Source organism: Octopus sinensis, linkage group LG9 (assembly GCF_006345805.1).
Source record: "Octopus sinensis linkage group LG9, ASM634580v1, whole genome shotgun sequence".
In the NCBI taxonomy this organism is placed as follows: domain Eukaryota; kingdom Metazoa; phylum Mollusca; class Cephalopoda; order Octopoda; family Octopodidae; genus Octopus; species Octopus sinensis.
In genome coordinates this window covers 23,357,672-23,382,671 of record NC_043005.1, presented here as the reverse complement: position 1 = coordinate 23,382,671, position 25,000 = coordinate 23,357,672, and the positions used below count along the sequence as shown (strand labels likewise).

At 36.7% G+C, this 25,000-nt stretch overlaps 1 protein-coding gene and 1 long non-coding RNA gene across 2 annotated transcripts in view; one reads left to right on the top strand and one right to left on the bottom strand.

The window, feature by feature from the left end:
- The window catches only part of LOC115215884 (zinc finger protein Xfin-like), a 59,252-nt gene that overhangs the window by 11,726 nt on the left and 22,526 nt on the right, over nt 1-25,000 (bottom strand). The gene's annotated exons all lie outside the window — the stretch shown is intronic.
- LOC115215885 lies at nt 14,134-19,594 on the top strand. Its single transcript, XR_003882020.2, has 3 exons — nt 14,134-14,851; nt 15,175-15,349; nt 18,597-19,594. It is a non-coding gene; the product is annotated as an uncharacterized LOC115215885 (long non-coding RNA).

Sequence of the window (25,000 nt, the reverse complement as noted above, 5' to 3'; positions counted from 1 at the left end):
AGTTTCTCATTTTCCTCCCCAACAGGTGCCCTCTTGTCTGTGAAGCTTACAATATATATATATATATATACACACACACACAATAATTGCATGAAATTGATACAATACAAAGGACATAATGGAAATTGATATATGCACAAGTCAAATTTTGCAACACCACTGCATCACTTAAATGGCAACTATTTTCGGCTTCGCACGCCCGTGCTCTTTCCAAAACTTGCACAATAACACCCTCAAGAGTTTCAGACCCTACTTCTGATTTCTCTATTGATGTTCTCCTTCAGTTGTGCAAGGGTCTCTGGTTTGTTGACGTAAACCCTCTCTTTCAGGTATCCTCACAATAAAAAATCTGGGCTAACGTGAAGACCATTCAAAGTAGACCTCACACATGGTTCCAGCAATATGGAGTAACTGCTCATACTGCAAGAGAAACAATGCTGTTGCTACAGCAGTGCTTTGGAGAGAGAATAATCTCCTGCGTCAACAATGCCGGGATTTTTTGTGGGGATACTTGAAATAGAGGGTTTACGTCAACAAACCGGAGACCCTGGCACAACTGAAGGAGAACATCAATAGAAAAATCAGAGAAGTGAGGTCTGAAACTCTTGAGGGTGTTATGATGCAAGTTTTGGAAAGAGCACAAGCATGTGAAGCCGAAAATGGCTGTCATTTTTCATATGTGATGTAGTGGTGTTGCAAAGTTTGACTTGTGCATATTAATTTCCATTATGTCCTTTATATTGTATCAAAATTTCATGCATTTATTTGTAAAGTTAATGAAGTTATTAAAAACTGAAACACATCAGTGCCTTTTAGGACACTGTGTGTGTATATATATATATATATATATATATATATAAGTTGAAATTTAGAGAAAAACTAAAGACGAAGACAAATGTGTGAACAACAAGCAAGTGTATTAACTTGATGCTCAGGAAGATGAAAAAATCTTTTACATTTTGGGCCCACACTCTTTAACAGAAAGGAATAAGAGAAAATAAAGAGAGAGAGAATGAACAAAACTTGTAGATTTCAGCAGTCGAGTTTAATATATACCTACATTGTACATATGAGAGAAAGTGGTGAGAAGATCTGTATTTTCAGTTATATATATAAATACTAGCAAGCTAGCATCACTATTGTGGCTGTTTATCTTCATTTTCATTGTCATTGTTGTTTATATGGTGATAGAATCAAGGAAATGGTAGAATTGTTGGAGCACTGAACTGTCCTGCTGTGTTTGTTCTGGCTTTTTATATCCGATTTCAAATCTCGAGGTCAATTTTGTCTTTCATCTCTCAAGGGCTGATAAACTAATAGTCAAAATATTGGAATCAATATTATTGATTAACCACTTCTTAAATCTATGGCCTTATACCAATGTCAGAAACAATTACTTAATGTCTTGCACCTACTTTTCTATCCTAGTTTGAGCAATGTAAGGTTTGTGGGTTAAAGTGGAAGAGCAATGAAAAAAAGAACCCACTCAACCATGAAGCTAACCAATGAGGGTGCCTCTATACAACTGCTTGTCTTGTTAGAAACAGGAGCTAAAATTCCTTCAAATCACAACTTGTCACATAAAATAAAGAAGGGTACATTGGATCTATAATCCAAGATACACTGAGTCTGAAAAAATATTTTTAGGCTATGTAAATACGACATATGTGAACAAAAAAAATCAAGACAAGCCAGTGAAGGAGTTCAATGTACAAGAAATGGTAACCAAATCTCCTTCAAATTGCACGCTTTAGTAAAAATAAGGTCACATTGGACAATGTAGTCCTTGATATACAAATAGACAGGATGGTCACAATAAAAATATCTTTGATCATAAGTCTGCTAGACCTGGGGCTAAACAACAACAAATATGAGGGAAGAACTTCTTTTATCAGCCATGTAAAGTGAAGTAAATGGTGTTCTACTCAATGACACCACTCAGTAGTTAAATGCATTAATCTCACATACATCAAGTCTCCAATATTACCTTGATTAACACACACACACTCTTCAAATTATCTAAATTTAACGATGAAAAGCTGACCTAATACCTCAACAGATATTTGGATGCAATTTATAAAACAGGATAAGTTTGTGTGCTGTGAGCAGAGTTGAATTCCAATGTGTCAAGGAAGGCTCTTATTTGAAGCTCAGAATTAGCTTTTGTAAGTATTCTCAAGGCACACAATCTTACAAATTATATTAACTATTTCTGTTGACACAGACTGACACTAGTTTTGCTCAGACTCTTGATGTTTTTCTTTGGTTATTTTTAATTCAGTGGTTCCCGAACTGACAAATACCACAGCCAGACACATACGCACAAGAATTAATGCCAACTACCACCACTACTACCTTTTTAATGAAAAAGGCAAAATACAACTAGCATCTTTATAATTCTTTCTTCACCACAGTGTTAGACAAGTTTAAAAAGTTGGAAGTACTGTACATGTAGACTAAGTGAAAGTAAAATGCACATAGAAATATAACCTACAATAATGTTATGTTTATTGACAAAGCTCATCGATTCTAGAGTAAATGCTTGTCAAGGCAAGGCATGTCATCTGCTGCCTGTAGACAACTTCTGTATTTCATTTTATACTTGCTAAAGCAGAAAAGCCTGTTTCACACAAAAATGCTGAACCAAATGGAAGCCAGATTTGCATTGCCTTCTTTGAACAATTCGGGTACTGTTGAGTAGATATGAATTTAGTCCAAAAGGTTTGAAAATTTAAACAGCTGAAACAACATTTTCCAAGTAGCATGAGCTGATATATCAATTTCTTCTCTTAACTAAAAAGTTTAACCAAATTAATCACACACACATTATACATGAATAGACTTTGCATATTGTGCATACATAGCACCAAAAATAAGTGAACTCAATATTATAGAAAGAGTAACTGAAAAGTGCATGGTCATTACATTTACTGTCAGTTCCTTCTTTCAATACCTCAGACTACAACCTCTCTGTCTCTCTCTTTTTTTTAATGGTTTCATTCACTGACATGCAGGTATACTGCGCAGCTGCCTCCAAGTGTTTAGTTAATTATTATCATCCCAGTACTTATTTTATCCAACTCAATTTGCCCCACGGCTTGCTCACAAGACACAAAGGGAACATGTAGAACAGCCTTCGACAGTTTTTGTCCAAATTCCACTTGTATAAATATTCATCACTTGAGACCACAATAGAAGACACATCAGGTACTACACATTGAAATTGAACATGAACCATAAGGTTATAAAACAAACATCTTAATCACAGCCATACATAATATCTATCCATAGATTAGCTATCACTTGCAAACAAGTTGTGATATAATAACTGGTACCATGCTTTCATTAGTTGTAGGTGCCTCTGTAGTTGCAAGCAGATATAGATGCTTGCTCAGCACTATCATACTTAATCTAGGGGAATATCCAGGATAAGACAGCTGGAAGGAGGGGTAGCTGCACCAGTATTAGGCTGCTACACATTTTCAGTTGATCAGACTGGAGCAATGTGAAATAAAGACCCTTACAAGGACAATTTGCAGCATCAGTTCAGGAATCAAATCTACAAACTTATGGTCATAAGCCCAACACTCTAACCACTAGGCTACGTGCCTTCATACATATATCATCATCATTGTTTTAACATCCACTTGTCTATGCTTGCAGGAGTTAGAGTTTACTGAGGTAGATTTTCTATGGCTAAATGCCCTCCTTCTTGCTAACCCACAATTTTTCCAAGCCAGGTAATATTTTTCAATGGTTTCACAAAATACTGGAAATGAATGACCCATTTACAGCAATCATGCAATGCCAAGACAAGGAGACACAAACATACACACATATATACAATGGGGCTTCTTTCAGTTTCCATGTATCAAGTCTACTCATAAGGTTTTGGTCAGGAAAGACCATAACAGAAGACACTTGCCTAAGGCGCCAAACAGTGGGACTAAACCATGTGAATGGAAAGCAAACTTCTTAACCACATAGCCACTTAATATTTTTTGCATGAGTTTACTTGTTACAGTTACCAGTCAACTGTGAAGAAGGAAAGAGCTTATTCGGGTTAGCTGGTGCAAACAGAATTAAGAGCTTTGCTGACAGACACAACACAATGGCTACAGAAGTAAAAACACCTGTGATCAGTAATCCAAGAAATGATCCTTGAAAGCACTGTGCCTCATAATTATTACTACATTTGACTTGTAAACTGGTGGTTAGACGGAAAATATGGACAGGAAAAAAATGTTCCACAAGGAAGTTGCTGGTTCACTAACAAAGCTAGTTTTGCCAGAAAATATAAAACAGACAGTAGTAAATGGTAACGTATAAAGAAGATATACATGAATTCTTCATATTAACTGGTACTATTCCAAACAGATAAAAAGTTGCATGAAAATAAAAATTAATTTTTAAAATCACACTCACACATTATACATTACACATGCACACTCTCACACACATGCACACTCTCACACACATGCACACTCTCACACACATGCACATATAAAATAACAAAAACATTTTTTGTTCTGGAAAATTGCAAGATTAGATGGAATATATATTATTCAGCAAAAGTAGCAATAACCATCAAAGAAACGAAGAAATAATGAAATATCAGGCAAGTTGGCCACAATGAAGAATTAGTCAAAACAACAGAACATCTTGGAAGATATTGAAGTTCATGTAAACAGATATTAGTTGAAAGGGTGAATGATAGCACTAGGCTAAAATATGATAAAAATACATCAAAAAAATATTTAACCAAGGGGAAGGAAGAGGTAATAAAGTTTCCAAACAAGTTGTGGCATCCAACGGCCTCCTCAACTTACAGGCATTGAATGGTAAAGATACAATAGCATATCTGTTATATTCTCTCTTACCTCTCCTCTTCCAGACACAGACACACACACAATCTTTGCAACCAAACTACACAAATGTCATTTACGATTACTCGTTAATTTGTAAGAACTATCCTCAATTTCAAATGCCACATAGTCATCATCATAGCCTTCATGTTCATCTTTCATACACTTATGAACTAGATGGGGCACTATGACAGTTGGTCTATTTTATTTAGATCTTGACTAGTTTCAAAACCAAACCATCAAAATTTTTTTTTCTTGTTTTGAGATGATGCCAATAAATTCTTTCAGTCCCTGCCACATGGTTATGTTTGCTACTTATTATATAACTGTACTCCCTCTCTACCCAACATTGTTTTCATTTTTAATTTAAAACCTGGTCTTGCCTGCTGCCATTACCACTGCCACCACTTTATCTCCATCCTTAATTCCACCCCACCCCTACCCTAAAAAATATCAACCTATTTCTTGAACCTGCATTGAAACAGAAAAAAAAAAGGCCAAGTTCCTCAAATGAGTTATAGGATCTTTTTTCCCCATCTTTTAAATAACAATCTTCCTTTTCAGAAATTAGGGAGAAGAGCTGAAAAAAATCTTCCAGTCTTTAAAAACACAGTACTATCATTATAACTACAACCACACCCTTTAATTCTCCCCCATCCTTACCTGATAACATTTCCTGGCTTTAAAAATAGTATTTCAGTATAGTTTGAGGACAGAGAAAAGTGAAGTCGTTGTTGACACAGTAACCTTAGCAACAGTACAATGCAGAATGTGCAACACTTTCTCCAATGATAAATATCATGAATATTCAACTCTTAAACAAGAATTTTAGAACTCTGAGATTTACAGTGCATTTGGGTAAAGAGTCCTGAAACCACTCATATTCTACTTAATGCTAGCAAAAGATCTTCAATTCAAAGTCCAGCCATTATCTGGTGAGGAGTCCTATAAGCCATTAAGGTCAGTGTTTTCCAAGCATTAAAAGGTGGCAATATATTTGCTTTACTAAAAATAAGACAAAACACTACAAACATATTTCTCCTATAGTTAGACATTCATTGTACAGTAAAAACAAATGTAATGAATGCTTACTTTTAATTGGGAAATGAGATAAAATATTCTGACCTGACAACTTCATAGCACACAGGTTGGAAATCACTACCTTAAGTAATGGGAGAATCTCTAAAGATAATCTATGAAGTAGTGAATCTAGGGACCTGAAGGAGTACATCTGTTGCTAAGCTATACCTAGAAGCAGAAATGAATTTAGCACTGTAAGCTAATGAAACATATGTCAGGCTCAACATTCTCTCATGCTACTTGATTCCATCTTTTACAATTTTGTTGCTGCTTACCATGCAGTACCTATTTAGAGCTGATTGAGTTATTTGGTAGTACAGTATCTTGGTTGCAGACACAATACCAGTGATAGGAGATGAATCACTAACTAGTTATCTGGCACCCTATCAACCATTTAGATTTGTTATTTACTCAAGTCATTCATTCAATAATTAGTCATAAATAAGTTATTTTTGGTATTTTCATATTGCAAACTTTCATAAACTTGAAAAAAGCTGTTATGCTATCATAGAAAGAAAAAGTTTATCACAACTTTAGGATTTATTTCATGTCATAAACCCGATAAGCAGGGTAACTCATTTTATTTTCATGCTCTAGGCAAAGTGTGAGCACATTCCTTACAAAAACACCTCACAGATAAATAAGGTTTCATATGCGTTATAAGCCACATACTTTTTATGGCATATAAAATTCTCAGATTTTTTAATTATTCTCATTATAGTGTTACTGACAAGTGACTGTGATACATACTATTTTTTTAAAGTACCAAAGTTCTGAGTTTCAGCTAAAATCTGCACCACCTGCTTTTCTTTCCTTCTTGGACCAATCTGCAATAATGACAGACCCCCCCACACACACACACATAGCTTAGTATTCTACCATCCCTTACAAACACTCTCAACTAAGCTACCATTTTCTCTCATTTTCATTCTGCTCAATCTATCGCTAATAATTTTATCTTCCACCACCACCACCACCACCACCATTTTTACATTTGTTTTCCATGCTGGTATGGGTTGGACTGATTGTTATGGTCCAAGTTAGTTATTATTTGGAGTTATTGCCCTTCTAGATGAGTCAGAGGACCATGTCTCACTCTCAAATCTCAGTTTTTGGTATGATTTCTATCCCTTAATGTTTTACCTAACACCAATCCTTTTACAGATTGTACTGACCATGTTTTTTTTTTTTTTTGTAACACCAGCTACTAGAGAGGCTGCAATGCCCTTTAGCAAAACAAATAAGTCCTTTAAGTCCTACATTGCTTAATTCACCAGCGAATTTACACAATGTACAAGGTGCATTTTATTATAATGCTACTAGCTATACTTTGCAAGACTAAAGAGCTTCCGCTACTGTAAGGATGGTGCACAGGGAAAGGTCCACTGCTATCTTGCATACAGGCAGCATGATACAGGGAATATCAGAGTATAAGTGGGAGGAAAATGAGTGAAAGAGCTAAGAGTGAGTTATGAAAGTGAGAGGACATCCCAGCTGCCATCCCAACTTCATTTTAGCATTCCCTTCACTAAACTTGCTAAGGAAGATAGGTGTTCTCCAGCTCTGCAGGTCACCTTCAGTCCCTTTCATCTCTTGTGAGGCTCAACATCTATAAAGCTGTCTTCATTCTTTTCCAGATTCCATCCACTTAGAGCACTAACTACCAACTATTGTACTCCATATGTCCATAACAGTGCAGTTATTTTGATCACCAGATTATAGATCATGGAACTTGGTCAAAGGATTTCTTCAGATTGACAAAATGTTAATTATAGTGGCTTACTGCTGGTTAAATACTTTTCCTGTAGTTGTCTCACAAGAAAAATTATTACAGTAGTAACTCTTCCTGGCACAGAGCCACACTGCATCTCATCCAGATAAATTCATTCCCTAATCAATCAAGCTATTACACTTTCTGTAAATTTCATAACATAATTCAACAGTTTGATGTCTCTATAATTGATTCTCTCAAATGCATTACTTTTGCTCATGTAATAGTTGATGATCATGTTGTCAAGCACGATCAACTGAATTACCTGACTGACTAAGCTGTGCCATACTCCATATATTCTAAGCAACTCAGTAACTATTCCTCATAGACAAGGTGCTTTCCCTGCCTTCATATCCTTAATAAATCTACCATACTGCTGTCAACCTGAATGGCTGGTTTCTCAAGAAAAGTACTCTCAAGGAAAACCATCTTTCTCCCATGTCTTTTCATTTAACAACTTTTCATAATAACACTTCCATGGTTCTTTCTTTTAAATACCAGTAAGTGCAAAAGTACCATTCTCATTTCATACACACAACTCTCGTGTCTTCTTAATTTTCTCCTTGCAATCTGAAACACTTCATTCTTCCAATCTTCACACCACAGAACTAACTCCTTACTTTTGCATCTCCCTTTGCCAAATACACTTAACATCTAGCTTCTCAGTATAGTTATCTGCTACCCACCTTTTATTCCAGTTTTTCCAACCTACCTCTTAGCTCTTATAATACTAATCCATAGCAATTTTTATCTAGGGTGTCTTGTGTGGTTTTGTGTTTGATCCTAATATACGGCACCTAGGTCAAGTGGCTTCCACCATAAATTCAGGTCAACTGAAGCCTGTAAACGAAACTTGGTAAGTAGAAACCTTGGAAATCTGTCAGGGTTCCTGATCTTAAATGATAAAATTAATCCATGGCTCTATTTACTGATATTTGGGTACTATTAGCACAATCCACTACATTGCAAACATTTGGACCAAATCTCTGGTTTGAAAATAAGTCCTACATACTCTAACCAAGCCAATAAAACATCTACATTCCTCAACAAAATTTTCTGATAATCCTGCCACTTTACTGCTGCCATTGTTTAACCCCAAGTCAAAAGCGATCCAGACATGATCATCAAATATTTTATTGAAGTATCTTATCTAGTACTAAATCATCTAAAAGGTCATTGTCTGGCTCCCTTATTGGTTCATAGAAATATAAGGAATGGAAGACAATCCAAAATACTTTGTATTATATAAAAGTACACCGTGTTTAAAGGAATCCTTATTTATTTAGGTGCTGCAGTAGCAGAAATAGTAATGCATCAGGCAATGTAAAAGGCACCCATGCCAGTGACACTTAAAAGACACCAAGTACACTCTGTAAAGTGGTTGGTGTTAGGAAGGGCATCTAGCCATAGAAACCAAGCCAAAACAGACAAATGGAACTTGGTGCAGCTCTCCAACTTACCAGCTCCTTTCAAACCATCCAACCTATGCCAGCATGGGAATTTTGGCATTAAATGATGATGTTTATAACTCGCTCTGAGATGTATTATTGCTTGTTTACACTTTTTCGATATCAGTGTCTTTACGTCACTGGAAAAAGGATATATATTTGCAAAGGGAACCTACTTTTCATCGACAACTGTGATTGTCATACGTTGATGACGGGTCAATACCCAGAAACTCGAGTCTGTGTGTATCATAGGTTGAAGACAGGAAGGATGGCTTCCCTTTGCAAATACTGATAGGGCACAGAAAGTGTGTCAATAGCCAGCTGGAGGAGGTGTCCTCCTGGGGCTACAAGCTACAGTAGTATCCACCCTTAGGAGTTAGCCATATTTAGATGGTAAATATACTTCACGATGATAATAATGTTTACATTTTAAGTTCAAATCCCATAGCCCAACTATATTTTATATGTATTTTACCCAAAGAAAGAAGAATAGCACCTACTACCTTTATTCAGGACCTCCAAAACTGGTGGAAGGAAAGAAATTTTTTTTCTTATACTGGAAACCTATTCTGAATGCTTGCAACAAATTTGACTCCACTGGAAGGATCAAGGGACTTTTCACTACTCACTGGATGATATGATAAAATAAGAAGGGTTGATTCAATCAACTATAACTCACTCTTGTATGAATATGTGGAATGGTACTAATGTAAAGAAATCATTTAATTTACATTTAATTTACTAATTGTTTTTATGCTTAAAAAAAAAAGGGGGGGAGTAAAGACCCCTTCGGTCATGAATGACCATAGGATTGTACCTAGAAAGTTCCCCTCCAAAGCACAAGTCCAGGCAAGGTTGTTTATCGAAGACTAGCAGTTGCCCATGCATACCAGCCTCCCCTTTCCAAGCCACCGGTGTTATCCAAAGGCTGATACACCTCCAGCCCAGAATTAGTTTTTAGACCTGTGATTCTCAGCCTTTGTAGCTCAGTGGCCCTTTTCAGTAGAATGACATTTTACATACAGCCCTTTTGCATCATCATCATCATTTCAATGTCCACTCTTCTACAGCTGAATGCTCTTCCTGTCACCAAACCTCACCTGTTTCCCAAATGAAGTAATATTTCCCCATGACCAGACATGTTTTCACAGAAGATTGGAAATGAAAGACAACACTTGCACAGTGGTGAGACTCATTTACAACTGTCATATGATGCCAAAGCAAGGAAACAGTAACACACACACATACACACAAAGCTTCTTTCAGTTTCTATCAATCAAATCCACTCACAAGGCTTTGGTTGGCCTGGGGTTATAATAGAAAGCACTTGCTCAAGATGCTTTGCAATCATGTGGTTCCTGGTTCAATCCTACAACACTAGGCAAATGTTTTTACCATAATCTCAGGTTGACCAATACTTCTTAAGAAAAATTTGAACAATGGGGGAAAAACTGGTACATTTAAACAGAAATAGCCTGTGGTATTCATACTCAACTTGTTATCTACTCATGCCAAATGTTCTATTTTCTATTTTGTACCATACAAGAATGTTGAAATAATGACTAGGCAAAATACAAGGGTTGATATGATTAATTCAAACTGACTGAAGGTGATACCCCAGCATGGTCGCAATGCAATTATTGAAACTAGTAAAAAAGAAAGAAAGGAAAAGAAGTTCCCACTGTGCACAGAAAGTACACAATAACAATATTGCACTTGATTATGTAATGAAAGCACACAATAACAATAAGACTATGATAATAATAATAATAATAATAATAATAATAATAACGCCAACACCACTACACTTTGATCTTAGCTAAAAGGCTGAGTAGCTATAAAGGATTAATAACAACAATAATAAATAAATAAACAATTCTGAGATTGCATAACTTCATATTGGCTGGATACTGATAGAGATTAATTAGTTACTCCTCTTTGAAAGGTGTTGCAATTACTAATTATCAACTCAACAAGTATGTTAATTAAAGTCATATGTTTGACTATTTCGTTTTCACTCCCCAGTTGTGCCTACGCGAATATGTAGTGTGTGTGTGTGTGTGTGTGTATGTAAGAACAAACAGATATAGCAATATACATACATCCACAGGAATATAAACAAACAGAGACACACACACATAATTTGAATTCTGAAAGAACTAACCTCCCATATGAAACAAACATAACAATGAAATGCCATCTTCAGCTACAAGCTGGAGAGTCAGTGAAATCAGCAGAGTGTTTCTCCACAAATTGCTGGCATCAACTCATTAGAAGTGACAAGACAATCAAACTAGAAAGGTAAAATCTACTAACGAAGTAGGTTATGCTAACAATGTCTGTGTTGGATAGTCCTTAGCAGAGAAAGAAAGCTCTAGCTAAATGCTGAGCAAAGGCCTGATGAACTGAATTTATGAGTTTGAAAATAGAATATTTAGAAAGTGTGCTGCAAGGTAACTTGTTGGCACCTAGTGTTCAGCTCTATAAGACCCATAAATTTTAGATAATCAAGCTCTGTGTGTGTTCACGTGCATGTGTGTGCATATGTTCATACCTGTATCTTCTTACACAAATCTGTTTGCACACGCATACATACATAATTACATCAAAATATGTATATGCATGTATGTATGTATATATATATATATATATATATATCATCATCATCGTTTAGCATCCGTTTTCCATGCTAATATATATATATATATATATATATATATATATATATATATTCATACATACACACAATAAATATAGAAACATGCATGCACAAACATACATTACATATACACCACTCAAGTGTACATGTATGTGTACACAAATACAATTATAGTTACTCCTTCTCTACTCCTAACACACTAATGAAATGATCTTATGTGAATAGCTGGACCCTTTGTAAGGACAGATATCTACCAAACTCCTCTCACTCCACCAATTCATTCTTTAGGTAGTCAAGATAGTTGATAACACTACCAAGGTCATAAGTGGGTAGCATATCTACAAACAGGAATTGAAAATAGTCTCACACAGTCCACCCACTGGCACCTTTAACACTACTACATTTTTTAACCTTTTAGTGAGGAAGGAAGCCAATGCTCATGTCACTATAAGGCATTTGTAAAGACTGGTGGGGAAGGAGTGAGTTATCCTCAAACCAGAGACATAGCAAGAACATTTACAACAGAATAGACTGCTAAAAGCACACAAGTAGTGCCAAGTATTGGTGTTAATTTTTTTGTTATAAACCTGCCTGAGACTGCTCCTGGTTCTATGATACAAACTTTGTCTTAAAGTGATTTAAATAAAAACCTTCTCTCATTTAAGTCACAAACATGAATTTAGTAAAATAACTTCATTATTAAATGACAACGCTATTTCACTAAATTTATTTTCAAAATTAATTGAAACAAAGATAATGTATTTCAACAAATGTGTTAAACCAGGCAACAGATTTAATCTGTCACTCAAATGGGCCATAGCAAAATAGGAATTCAAAAAGTGATGAGCTGGAATAGATATTACAAGGCATTCTGTCTGCCAAACCACCAACACGGATTGATACTTTTTTTACAAACCCTGAAAGGATGAAAAACAAACCTGACCGTACTAGGATTTGAACCAAGACTGCAAAAAAGTCAGAATGAATATTATAAAGAGTTTATTTGATGCTATAACAACTCTACCAATACATTATATATTTATTAAATAGCAAATACTTAAGATATACCTTTGTCTAAGGTCTTATTCTGAGATAATTGGGTGAAGTTAGATAGTTAATTAAAGCTTAGTTGAAGGACAGTAATTAGATTGGAGTAGGTGGCATGACTAGCAAGAGAATTTCAGGTGGGTTATTGTGAGTAGAACTGAAAAGTGAATATTGACACTTTTAGAAAGGGCAGAAACTTTTTTAAAGAAATTATTCAAGTGGGTTTATACTGAACAGAACGTAGCCTAATAAAACAGAATATCATACACTGTTCTAAAAGCAGTAGCAGCAGAAGAGATAGTGGAATTTAGTAGCAAAAGATAAACACCAGCAAGAAAACTGAAAAATCAGTACTTTGTGAACAAGGTCCATTGAAATATCCAATTAGACAATCCCTTGTCACTTTTGCTTTCAGAAATGCAGTGAACCAGTGATTGTCCCATTAGAAGCCTGCAACCAACAATCCTGTTCACATATTGCAAGATGAAAATGAAAAAGAAATAGAAAAATCAGCTAAATCTCACAGGTATCGATTTAACCAATTTTAACTCTTTCCAAAACCTGTGGCCTTTTATCAACCCCAAAAGGATGAAAGCAAAAACCAATCCTTGTAGGACGTGAACTCAAGAGAAACGTGACAAAACATCACAAGTCATCCTAAAGGAAAGGCAGGAAGTAAAATTATGCCCTGAGTGCATTTGATCTCAGAACTGTGAAAAATAAATCCGAAATGTAATGCTGAAGAAATAAATAATAAAATTTTAAAAAATTAACTAACTAAATACACCAAGAAATAAGACTTCCTAAGATCAAAATAAAAACAAAAAAAAAAGCAAACAAGTAACAATTGGTTAAAAATTTTCCCAACATTGTTAACTGGAAACACACACCCACACTCACTCCAAACAACCCATCACCTCTATTTGTTGTAATTCATCAGATTCCCTGCAAATGCTAAGGTCTTACAATTTGTGTTGACCTTTCATAGCAGCCGTACATTCTTTACATAACCAGGACTGCATCACAAAGGTAGGGTTTCCTTCCTTTTCAAAGTCAGAAAATACTTCAGATTTGAAAAGCAACCGACTTCTTATAGCGCAAATGTTCTTCAAAAATAAATAAACAAAAAGTTTTTTTTTTCTTCAATGAAGACATGACCTCGACCACACACACACACACACATGTATATGTGCAAGCAGACATGTGTGTACACAAATTATATGCAGCATCCAAGGTATAAAGACTGAATACCTGACAGGCAAACCTTCATTTAATGCCATACTACATCTAATGCTTTGTAATAGCTGTGTCTGTCATTTCAATTAGTACGACTACAGCTTTTGCTCCTCCAAACTGAATGCAAACACTACTTACTCCATATTAAATACTCTAGGTAAAAACGGACTAAGTCGATATTGCAATGAATTACCAATCGTTTTTTTTTATTTACTTTTGTAAGTTTAATATGAAGGAAGGAACAGTGCTCCAAGACCAATGAGACTGATATTGTTAATATTCTGTGCAAGCTGTTGCAAGTCAATGGTTGGAAGGAAAATGTGTAAAAGGAGGGAATTCCAGAGAGCTGTTCTGGGAAGACTGGGGTGGTGGGTTCGACACCATATAAGTGATAAGAGGAGGAGAAGCAAGAGCGTGGGATGTGCATGAATAGAAGCGGCAGGAAACGAGCCAGTCAATGTCTATGAGACCACTGTAGTTGCAGTAGAAAGGACAGCGAGAGGAGACAGTTTATCTGCGAGCTAGAGGTTGGAATGTTTCTGAGCAACTTTACACCAATACATCATGTAGCATTTTTAAAACTCTTTGGATGAACACTAGGATGCCTGTGTCTATTCCCAAGTCCAAATTAATTGGTGCCACAATCTGTGTTTGCTACTTAGTTTTTCACACCTCAATCCACATAGAAAGCAGAAACAACCAAATCAATATTACTGTTTTAGATGGGAGTGATGTCTTAACTGAGGTGAGATTATAGATTTATCTCTTATTTGTTTAATATTACAAAACCAGCAATGGCTCTTGAGATAAAGTGTTAAAGGGCAAGCTCATTAATACATTTACATAGAATGAAACTTGCTAGAACTGTCTTTGACCCCCCCAGAAAGGTAGTTCATTCACCTTGCTCCAGTTTACTTGACTGAACAAAAGTAGGCAGATTCACAACTGAGTTGTTAATGGTAAGAAGGGCAACCAGTTCTAAAAACAATTGAAGACCCTAGTTCTAAAAGTGCTTTAATTGCTCACACATGAGCAATTCACTTAATGATTTACTAATTATCATTTCAGATACTTCTAAGTTAACTGACTAAGGATGTGGACCCAGAATGGTGGAATCGGTGCAGATGTTTAAGTCAATATGAGAAAGAAAAGAAAACGGACAGGATTTTACTTTGAATATTTGCAACAAAAGAAGTCTGCTAAAAGCATGCACAGTCAAAAATAGTGTCACACCTAAAGCTCTGTAAGTATAGATTAAATTACATTTAAATTAGGTTTGTTTCTTGAATGAAAAATACCTCCAGTTGATTATTAAAGCTCACTTACCAACAAACAGTAGCCATTAAACTAGAAACACGCTAAATGGTCCAACTAATCAGAACCAACAAGCTTCATACTATCATCATCATCACCACCACCACTCAAGCCTATCTGATGTACCAACAAGGGAGCCTCTATGTAGTTGCTCAACCTGCTAGAAACAATAGCAAAATCTTCCTCAAATCACACCCCACTATCTTAGAAAGACACATAGGATAATTTGGCTCAGTGTCTCTGCACATAGGAAAAAGATAGCATGGTCATAGCTGGAAACCTGTTGCTGACGGATCTGCTTAATCAGGGATGACCAGAGACTAAATATGATGTATCTTTCATTTTTGCTTTTGTCATCCAAAAGTGTCTCACACAACAATGAGCACTAAACACTTAGCTCAATCCTTCCTTTTCCGAACTAGTGCTGTCATCAGTCTAGCTAGGCATTCAAAGTTCCTAAGTGCCTCATGCCCCTTCCACCTAATTAATAGCAACAATAAAGAGGTAGATATATATATATATATATATATATTATATATATATATATATATATATATATATACATAAACAGAGGGAGGACTAAGTATTTAATTGACCACACTACATAAAACATTTACTTTTAATAGTCTTCCATATGTCCTTTGTACCTGCATCAATACTATAGTTTGCATACAGATCTCTTATACAGTAGTAACAAACCCACAAGTTGTAGGACACAGTATTGTTGATTAAATTAACTCTAGTACTTGTCTGGTACTTCATTTTATCAACCCCAAAAGAATTATAGGCAAAGTTAAGAACAATGTGATTTGATTACAGTAAATAAAGAACTGTAACTAAATACTACAATGCATTTTGTCCAACACTAATAATTCTGCTAACTGACTGCTCTACTAAACTTACATAAAAATTTATTCTTTGTTCAATATTAATCCTCAACAAACTTATTTATAATATTCTACTAAATAAGAAATAAGAAACACAAAGAAACCCCACTATTAATAAATTACTATTGGAACACACACACACATACAACACATGCATGTAGAGTGACTTTTTACATATGTAAGCATCTCCAGGGTTTATAGATGACTGAGTGGGTAAGAGAATAAGAATATGTGATTTTGTGCCTTTAACAAATGTATCAGTAATGTAAATAAAATGTTGTGACAATTAGTAATTGAAACAAAGGTAGGCTCAGCACAAGAAGAGGTAACTACATCTTACTCTTCACAGTTGATACAGCAAGATACCATCATCATTGATTTATGACTGTTTTCATGCTGGCATGAGTTGGCCATACTACTGCTGCTCTCCTAAGAAGAATCAAAAAACTCCACATCTCACCCCATGAGCTTCATCTTCAGCATTGTTTCTATGGTTGGATACCTTTCCTAATGCCAGCCATTTTACAGAGAGGACTAGGTGCACTTTTTCCTGTGGTTTGTATTAGTGATGCTGCCGTGTCTTCAACAAGACTAAAAGGTTATCGTGACTCATATTTTAAAGAGCATTTCACCATGGCACCAAAAGCATCAGATAGGATAGGAGTGAAAGCAAGATGAATAGCAAAAGGTAGCTAAACAAGTGAGAATGATGGATACTGATGCCAAATAGTCGTTAGAAGTATAGAGATACAGTGTATGACACATACTCATTGAGGTCCCTAGTACATATACATCGAGAGAGAAGAGAGCGCTAAGGTGTGAAGTCCAGTGGAATCACTAGTGACACTTGGAGGTAACATACAAAAGACACCCACCATCATTAATTAGAGGCAGCATAGTACAAACAGACTGAGGAGAGAGAGAGAGAGAGAGAGAGAGAGTGATTAGAAGATAAGTAATAGGAGCAGAAGTGCTAAAGGTTTGAGTAGCAAAGTAATTTAAAGACATGGATGGCAGGCTGATACATATGAGGGATAAGTACTAGAGGGGAAAATGATAAGGGACCAAGAGATAGTGAGGTAGGGGCAAGTGAAAAGATGTAAAAGAGATGACAGATCATTACTGATACTATTTGAGTGTCTGTATACATATATACACACATACATACACATATACGTGTCCATCTAAACACATCTAAAGATAGCTCTAAATATATATGCACACATACATATCATCATTTAACATACACTTTACCACATTTGCATGGGTTGGACAGAATTTGCTGAGACAGATTTCCTATGGCTGCATATCATTGCTGCCACCAATCCTTACCTGTTCCAAGGAAGGTAATATTTCATGGAAAACTGGAAACAAACAGCCATCACTTGTATGACAGTGATGTGGGTTTACAACAATCACATGAAACCCAGACAAGGGTACACATACACATACACAAGTTTGAGTCAAAAGTTTTCTTTGGATTTTCACTGATGATTTTTGGCTATTTGTATCTCCATTAATGACAAGGTGTTTCATTGTGCAACCATAATATTCTACAAAATATAATAAACGGTTTTATAAGTCAATACCATGTACTACTGTGTTAGCAGTGCACTTAAATCACATATTAAGGTCATATCTACAGATTTTCTATACAAATTATAGAGAGCACTGATGTTTTTTTTGTATGTGAGATGTCAGATGTAAACAAACAATGAGAAACATCGTGACGAAATCTGTGCTGGCTATAATTTCTTTAGAAAATCTGTTGAGATGACCTTAACACTTGTATCTCCATTAATTTGATATAACTTGTCCAATTGTTGCTAAACTGTTTATTCTTTACTTTCATATATAACATAGGCACAGGAATGGCTGTGTGGTAAGTAGCTTGCTTACCAACCACATGGTTCTGGGTTCAGTCCCACTTGGGCAAGTGTCTTCTGCTATAGCCTCAGGCTGACCAAAGCCTTGTAAGTGGATTTGGTAGACAAAAACTGAAAGAAGCCTGTTGTATGTGTGTGTGTGTGTGTGTATATATATATATGCTTGTGTCTGTGTTTGTCCCTCCACCATCACTTGACAACTGATGCTGGTGTGTCTACGTCCCCGTAACTTAGCGATTCAGCTAAAGAGTCCAATAGAATAGGTACTAGGCTTACAAAGAATAAGTTCTGGGGTAAGTTTGTTCGGCTAAAGGCGGTGCTCCAGCATGGCTGCAGTCAAATGACTCAAACAAATAAAAGAGTAAAAAGAGTAATCCATATTTGTTTATTTTTTATTTTACAGCTTTGATAATGAGTGGCAAAAAAATTGCAGTCAGGGCCATTTTACACTACCCATGGAAAAAAAGGACTAAGTGCAAGGGCAGTAGCAAAAGAAATTAACGATGAGGAAGGTCCAGGAACTGTCAACAAATGTGTGGCACAAAACTGATTAAGACATTGCAAGGAAGGTGACACTAGCCTCAAAGACAAATCAAGATCAGGGAGACCTTCTGTTTTGAAAAATGAGACCTTGCTTGAAATAGTTGAACAACAGCCAAGCACAAACACTCATATATTGTTGTCAGAATTTAGTCCTTCGCAAAGCACCTTCAACTGACATCTCTATAAGCTCAGCTTTGTAAACAGATGCTGTTGAGAAACCCCTCATGAACTGACCAACGGTTAGGCTCAACAACATGTGAACATTTGCAAACAACTTCTGGCAAATCCACAAGATGCCCATTTTTGGAGTTGAATTGTAACTGGAGATGAAAAATGGATCTATTTTTGTAATAGGTTCATCCTGACTAAGCTTCAGAACCTAATGTCAAACAAGGGGAGTTCAAACAATGTGTCTGGTGGAATTTTGAGGTGGGGTTGCACTTTGTATTAGTCTCAGGCCACGCTGTGAATGCTAACATTTATGCTTAGCAACTGCAATGAGCATCTGATGCTTTGAAGGCATTGGTCAATCAAAGAACGCACTCCTACAGTATGACCATGCCCCAGCAAAAACTGTCAATGGGACCAAGGACAAACTTGAGCAACTTGAAGTGCTGCCTCACCCTGCCTACAGTCCAGATCATGTACCATCAGATTACCACCCTTTCCAAGTCATGGTTCATTTCCTGTACAAAAAGAGGTTTAACAATGTGGAGGAGGTTGAAAACAGGTGCAGGGAGTTTTTTCACTTCTAAACCAATCAAATGGTATAAGTGTAGAATTGAGTTTCTGGTACAAAGACAGCAACATACAACAGAATGTGATATGATATATTTTGATGAATAAAAATGCTTTTCATACGTGATTTGTTTGAACTATTAAAGCTTGAAATACAAAAAAACTTTTCACTCAACCACTGTGTGTGTTACACACTATGGGTAGGTTTCTTTTAATTTGTTCATCAAATCTACTCAGAAGGTTTTAGCACATTAGGGTTGGTGCTGTACCATGCATTGAGATTGAACTCCAGACCCCATGGTCAGGAAACAAGCTTCTTAACCACACAGCCATACCTGCACCTATTTTGTGTGTGTGCAAAGTTCAGAGAGCTACCGCTGCTGGCAACAAAGGGCCTCTTTCTCAGAGTGAAAGGCAGATTGCTTGATGCCTGTCTGCGAATAGTTATGCTGCATGGCAGTGAAACATGGGCTATGACAGCTGAGGATATGCATAGGCTTGAAAGAAATGAAGCCAGTATGCTTCACTGGGTGTGCAATGTCAGTGTGCATGTTCGACAGCGAGTAAGCATCTTAAGAGGCATGAGAGGAATCAGATGTGGTGTGCAAGAGAGACGACTGTGTTGGTTTGGCCATGTGATGCATATGGATGAGGACAGCTGTGGAAAGAAGTGCCAATCTCTAACTGTGGAGGGAACCTGTGGTAGAGGTAGAACCAAGAAGACATAGGACAAGGTGGTGAAGCATGAGCTTTGAACTTTGAGCCTCACAGAGGTAATGACTGGTAACTGAGACTTTTGGTGATGTGCTGTGCTTGAGAGGATCCGTCAAGCCAAGTGCACCCATGCTGGTGGCACATAGAGAACATCTTTTGAATGTTGGGCCTCACGGAAGTAAAGTGGCTGAGTTTCAAGCATTGGGCCTCATGGAGGCAATGACCAAATCCTTTAGTATTATGCCGTGCTTGAAAAGACCCATCAAGCCAAGCAAAACCGCAGTTGTGGCAGATACCAGTGTCATGCAAACTGGCACGTAAACACACCCCGGTGTCACACAAATGGCACCCATGCCAGTAGCACGTAAAAGCACCTATTACACTCAAAGTGGTTGGTGTTAGGAAGGGCATCCAGCCGTAGAAAACCATGCCAAATCAGACTGCAGTCTGGTGCAGCCTTCCAGCATGCCAGCCCAGTCAAACCATGCCAGCATGGACAATGGACATTAAATGATGATGATGATATACATTACATACATATTAATAGATGCCAAAGCAGATACAAAAGCCTAGTGTAGTCTTCTACCTGGCTGGCTCCTGTCAAACCGTCCAACCCATGCCAACATGGAAGGCAGACATTAAATGATGATCACACATAAAATACATATAATTAATTTTAACATCTGTTTTGCAATGCTTGGGCAGTCCGGCAAGTTTTCTACGCAGCATGTCACCAATCAACAGTTCTTTGTCATCTCCATGACATGCAACAGTTTCAGATCCATGTCTTCTTGTGGTCTATTTTTCTTTATACAGCTGTCTTCCTCTACACATATCAAATACCAATACAAATGCAGTCTTCTTTCTTACAAACTTCTCTGGATTCTTCTGTTCAATTTTTCTCACACCTTAATCAGACTCAAGCATTCATGCAGTCGCATTATGTAATGTTACACAGCCAGCAGAGCTTGGATGCTCATTTCTTTTTAGTTTTTGTAAATCCTCTGCATATAAACACACATACACAAACACTGTTATTGGTTAACCCAAGGTCAACTCTGTTTAAACTTATCTATGATCGCCCAGTTTTATTTGAAGTATCCATATTATCCAATCCAGCCTTTCTTGTTATTTAACTCTGGTCACCTCTCATCCAACAGATTTATGATCAAAAATGTTCCAGCTATGACCATCTCATTTATTATCCAAACAATGTACCTATGATTATATTCTCTAACAGTCCCTCTTCCATTTTAAAATCATACTGTGTGATTGGAGTAGATTTGACAACTATTTCTAGAAAGCCTACTGACCATGTAGACCTTCCCACATTGGTTTGAGATTCAGAGGTATTGGTATTCAACATGGTTACCTTTACCATTTGTAATTGAAAATAATATAGGATAATTGAAAAAGAGAAAAAAAAAATTAATGTGATGCAAATGAAAAGATTGGACAGAGTTAATTATAGAAAATTACATTTTTCCAGGAAAGATAATTGAAGATTAATTTTGGATTGTATTATGTGAGACTTAAATTGAGACAAAAGCAAGTTATCAATAAGAAGTAATTTTTCAGAGCAATATGAACATGGATAGTGATTGAATGATAGGGAGAATTGGATGGGAAAAAAAAAAGAATTAGTTTTTACTCTCCATTGTAATTTTTTTATCAACAGAAACTTGAGCACCAAGTGTGTGTGTGTAGATGTATTCTTTGGTTAATTTTTCTGCTAGAATGGGTTAGACAAATATATTGACGCATTATTTTACAGCTGAATGTCCTTCCTGTAGTTATTCTTACCTGTTTCTCAAGTAAGGGAACTCGTTTCACACATCTTTGAAGGTATGGACAGTGAAAGAAATACAAGAGACTCAAGGAGTTGTGATAAGTGGCAGTAAAGGAAGAGTGGAGAGCAGCAGTGTATTAAATATATTGACTGATCAAAAAATAGGGAGATGACGTGTGAGGTGGGAGAGAGTGAGATGTACAGCAAAAGACGGATGCCCGAGGTACATAGGGATGGCTACATGAGGAAGACAGAGGTGGGGTGCACCAATGGCAGACATGAGAGGATGATGAAAATGAGATACGGCAGACTTAAGATATAACTCAGAGGAAAGGATGAGATAACTGGAGGTACATGAGAAAACAAAGTAGGAAAGGATAATATTGAGAATGACAGATGGAGTTTCAAAGAAAGTGGTTCTAGGAAAAGGAGGATTTAGCTGGTAGCACTGTGAAGATTCTTTTCTCATGTGATTACAGCAGTTGAATAGTACTGAAGAATGGTGGGGATGGAGTTAAGAATATGAGGGGTGGGAAAGACTTGACAGGAACAGATAGGGTGCAGAAGCAGGGCCCAGTGAGTATAAAGACATAAGCATAATACTTTTAAGACCTCACTTTTGCTATGATGGATGGGTTTTCTTGACCACAATGAATCACCCATCATCTTGGTCCTTTGTCATCTCTTCCACAAGGCTCAGCATCTTGAGATCAACCTTCATTTTATCCCATGTTTCCTTTGAGTCTCCTTCCACAAGTGCCATGAATTTAGTAACCAGCACTTCTTTATAAAGCTGTTCACACCCATATGCATCACAGGACCATATCAGTACAGCCATCTCCCTTACCCACACCCAATTCCTTTTATACCCATTTTCCCTCTCAACACAGTAGCATTTTGTCCAACATACACACTGGTCATATTAGTTTCATTCTTTTTCTTGTCTTTGCAGGTCCTCTGCATTCAGGACCCAGGTAGCATTGCTGTTCATACACAAGCATCATACAATCTGCCTTTTACTCTAAGCAAGAGTGACTTTTGTTAACAACAGGGATAATAGCTCTATGAACTTTCTCCATCCTGTTCTTATTCTGGCAACAATACTTTCAGAACATCCTCCTCTCGAACAGGGCCATTAAGCTGAAAGGAATAGAGTCCTCCCTGTTTTCCTGCCTACTATAAATTTGGTCTTTGCTAAGTTAATTTTAATTCCCTTTCATTCCAAGTTTTGCTTCTATGCCTGGAATTTCTTTTCTAATTTTACAACAGATTCCATTAAAATGAGGTCAGGTCATCAGCATATAATAGTTCCCAAGAGCAATAGTCTTAAATGCCTCTGTGATAGTCTAGAGGACATTGATGAATTGGAGGGGACTGAGACTTGGTGAACTCCCACCTGTACACTAAATTCGTTGCTGTACTCATTGCTAACTCTCAACTTACTGATAGCACTCCTTTAAATGGCTTGTATGGCTCTCAAAACCCATTCGTCTACCCTCAGCTTCCTCAGAAACCATCAGATGAATGATGGACCCTGTTTAAGGCTTTTTCCAATCTGGCAGTTGCCAAGTATAACAGCTTATTTTTTGTTGAACATTTCTCCTGCAACTGCCTTACTCCCTGGCACATAAACCAAACTGCATCTCATTTAACCTAATTATATTAGGCAATAAGGTTTTTTGTAACTTTCATAACTTTACATTATTTACAAAAAAAGACAATCAGCTAGCATTCCTGGACGTATTAATAACACACACCAAGTATGGATTCAGGACATCCGTATACCGCAAGCCACCCTTCATTGGACAATACCTCAACTTCAGGTCCCCCCATCCATACAGTATAAAGAGTGGGATTGCTCAGTGCCTAAAACATGCCTCTCCAAAAAGATACAAAAGATATGTGGTTTATATGACATCAGGAGAGTATTCAAGAGTAATACAACACTTCGCAAATATCTTCTTCGAGTAAAACCACCAATAGAAGAGAATATGACCAAAGACTGTGTGTACTCCATCCCATGCAGCTGTGGTAGGTTATACAAAGGCAAAACATGCCGCCCCTTCAAAATAAAGGTAGAGGAACATCGCAAAGCTGTGACATGGGGAGATATTCATAAATCGGGTATAGCTGATCATGTATGGTAAAATGGAGACCACCTCCCCCTGTGGGATGAAGTTAAAATAATAGACAGAGACCACCACTAAAAAATACAACTAAAAGCAGCAGCACATATGCTAGGACACAACAACCCCCTAAGCAAACTGAGTGTAGATACGAGTAGCATATGGGAACCGGTATCAAGGAAGAATAGGAAAATATTTGATTTATAAGCCCTAAAACTCACTCCATAATTGCCCATGGGCATATAGCGTAGTGGTTAAGAGTGCAGGCTACTAACCCCAAGATTCCAAGCCAAACAACAACATCGACAAATAACCTTAGGAATGAGAACCCAGGTTCAAAATGTCAATAATGTACATAATTCCTCATCTCTTAAATATAGAACTGTATTTCATAACTTTGTCCAGCCCTCTGGAAATCTATATAAAGCATCACCTTTACTTTGCAGCTACACCAGTTATTGTTTATAACACCTTCCTGATTAACTACATGGTTGACTAGGCCCTCCCCTTGTGATGTTTGCACACTACATTAAAGCAGTGTTGCTGTGTTTATATCTCCTGTAAAAATATATCCAGTCATTTAGCTGTTCACAGGAAATAGTACACTACTTGGAAACAAATAAGGGCTGATTACAAGAAGAGCATCCAGCTGTTGGACCACTGTCTCGATAAATCTCATCTGACCCATGCCAACATGGAAAAGTGAATGTTAAAATTATAATAATGATGATGAGTGGTGGTCTTATGGACTTAGTATCTTCTACCTTTCACATTTCCATAATACCGCCTGAAGAATTACATTCATTTAACTGAGTACCAATTTCAGACAGAAAAGAGCAACAGACCCAGATATATATATACATCTTAATTGGAATTATCAAATTTAAAAGTAAATTT